Source organism: Pinus tabuliformis, chromosome 1_1 (assembly GCF_031772625.1).
Source record: "Pinus tabuliformis cultivar Carrire ecotype Pingquan chromosome 1_1, CPIR1, whole genome shotgun sequence".
Classification (NCBI taxonomy): Eukaryota; Viridiplantae; Streptophyta; class Pinopsida; order Pinales; family Pinaceae; genus Pinus; species Pinus tabuliformis.
In genome coordinates this window covers 849,639,041-849,641,737 of record NC_142297.1, presented here as the reverse complement: position 1 = coordinate 849,641,737, position 2,697 = coordinate 849,639,041, and the positions used below count along the sequence as shown (strand labels likewise).

General features: G+C 39.9%; 1 pseudogene; it reads right to left on the bottom strand.

The window, feature by feature from the left end:
* Nucleotides 1-1,051: 1,051 nt before the first annotated feature.
* LOC149216930 (uncharacterized) lies at nucleotides 1,052-2,034 on the bottom strand (annotated as a pseudogene).
* Nucleotides 2,035-2,697: the final 663 nt, after the last annotated feature.

Below are 2,697 nucleotides of genomic sequence, written 5' to 3'. Positions count from 1 at the left end.
GCGCGCTACGAAACTGCTGTGTGATTTCAAAAACACAGTCTTCTTCCCTGCCTTTAAAAATTCACCATGCCTAATTGATGCTTTGGACAAGGTTATGAGAACAACTTGTAAATGAGTATGGTTAATAGCCTCAACCTTTCTGCACAGCGTTTAACACATTTACAGTTAGTGCAAGGGCAGCTGGTGAAGTTTTTTGCTTGATTTGCTCTGTCATGATGATGATACTGCTTAAAACATTTCACATGCTACCCTACGTTTAGGGTTCATCTATTCTTCCTTTAGTGCAGTCTCACAGCCACACTCTGTACTGTCTTCATTTTTGCCTTCATAGATCTGTTCTTTGTAATCTCTATCTTTCTTTCAAAAGGGAGGGTTATTATTGACAAGATTTTCCTTTGGCTAGCGCTTAAATACAATGAAGACATTACTATCAAAACAAATCGAAAGCAGAAATATGCTTATCATAGAAAATTCTGCTTCATGCACAGGCATCATCTTGAAAAGTTGACCAACCAATGTTCTTAGCAACAGAACAGGAGCTCAAATGCTGAGGGTCCCCTGTATTTCTTGGATCCATCCATGGTGCCATAGCTGGTCTCATACTATCATAATGAGTGGCAGTATCCACCAGAACGGAATTGTTTAAAGCGGTAGGCATAAAACCTTTGACATAAGAACTATTCGGAGGCATTAAATAAAAATTAAAAACAAGTCTGCTACCAAAGGACTTGGACTTGTTGTTTCCAAACTGAATGTTATTGGCATAGGATCCATGTATTCCCAAATCTTCTAACACTGGCATAATTGCCTCTGTTGGAGGAACCCCTGAAAGAAAAAACCAATATTGGTTCTCTGGATAAGGTACGTGTTGATAAATAGAGCCTGGCTGTTAAAATTGATGACCATAAAAAATATTATCTGAGTTGAATGTTGGAATCGACGTCCATCCAGGGCTGCAAAAGGTCTGGGAAGGATAACCGCCATTGATTGATGGATAAAACAAAGGAGAAACCTCATGTTGAAAAACTGGTAGATGATATCTAGCAACCTTTGGATACAAGGTTCTGCAAGATCTTGAACATCATCAAGCCAAGACATGATTGAAGATTGATTGAAAATTTTCTGGAATTCTAAAAGTGCTTACAGACATTTCAGACAAATCAAAACTCATTTGTATGTCCCTAAAGGTTCATGGTCCATTCAATTGTTGAGAGCTCTTGTTCTGAATTGTGTCTACCAGGCGATTCACAACATTTACAAGTCCTCCAAGAACATCTATTAAATCCTGACCTTGCTTTCTCTTGAGCTCTCTATCGAGCTCACTGGTTTGTAGTTGCACTTGTTTATTTACCTCAATACCCTTCCAATACATGTCCCTGTCTAGCTGGCTGGAGCATATCTGTGCTTGAGTTGTTTTGCGAATAACCGCTTGTATATTCTGACAATTCTCACGAAGTACACTAATTATGTCATGCTCCCTATCATCTTCAATTGAACATCTTCCTTTCTTATGCCTTATGGTAGAATCTAATGGTTCATTACCACTTCCTGAAACCGTTGGATCCTGCATCTTGATCATCTCATCTTGTGAGTCATCATTGGAAGTAAAAGATTATCTGCAGCCACACCCATGCTGTCAAAGGTAGCATCAGGATATGCAGTTGGTGTTTTATCTAGATTTGCATCCATCGCATCAAACAACTCCCTTTCTGTACTTGATGCCAATCCCACAATAGCTGCATCATCGTAAGGTGCTTCCTTCCCACCATGCTTGCACAACAATTCTTGTAAACTGCCCTTTAATTCAGAACCATTTTTCACATCCCTAAGGAGATGCAGAAACCCTGCAGAGAGAGGCATGGAGCAAAATCTCGAATAATTAGGTAACGAATCTGCTAGGGCATCTGACTCACCATCATGTTCTCCAGAAAGCAAGACGGAATTAACAACTCCATCGGTGCTAGCCAATATCAAAGGCTTCTTTCTTCCATCCATTGTCAATGCCTCAGCCAGATTTAGGCTCGATATGCTCATTTCTTACCCACCTTTCATACATCAATTTCAATAATCCTCTCTGAACGGCCTTCGGTACATCACTCTTCGATTCTGTAGCTTTAGCTCTAAATTTCGATAACCTCAGCTTAGAATCTCAGGAGGTTATAGACTGAGCAGTGGTTTCAAACCTCCGGAATAACAAAGAACTCTTGATTATATTTTCTTTATTAAATGACAGCCGTTAGCTTCGAATGGTTAGCAGTACTATACTCACCAAAGTAGATCACGAGATCGAAACTTGAATAGTGAATTGTTCTGTGATTGTTGTTGCAGCTGAGAAGGCAATAGATCAAGAGTTAATCACAAGAAAGGGCTTATTAATGGCCTTTTTTGAATTCTCAATGATCTGTGATAAGAACTTCCGAACATTGCCAAGACAAAAGACGAAAATACATCCCAATCCTTTATTATGTGCTTCATTACAACAGCAGCAACTATCAAACCTTCTCTGCCACCCGTTTGCGTAGAAAAAGATTTCTTGTGAAGCCAGGCCACGAAGATAATGAACTACGTCTCTCTCTGGCACTTCATCAAGCACTTGCGCCCAAGACATAAATGTTATTTAATGAATTTGCCACCTGCCCATAATCGGTTTCACCCACAGCGGAAAGAAATCTCCACCGGCCCATTTGTATAGTCCTC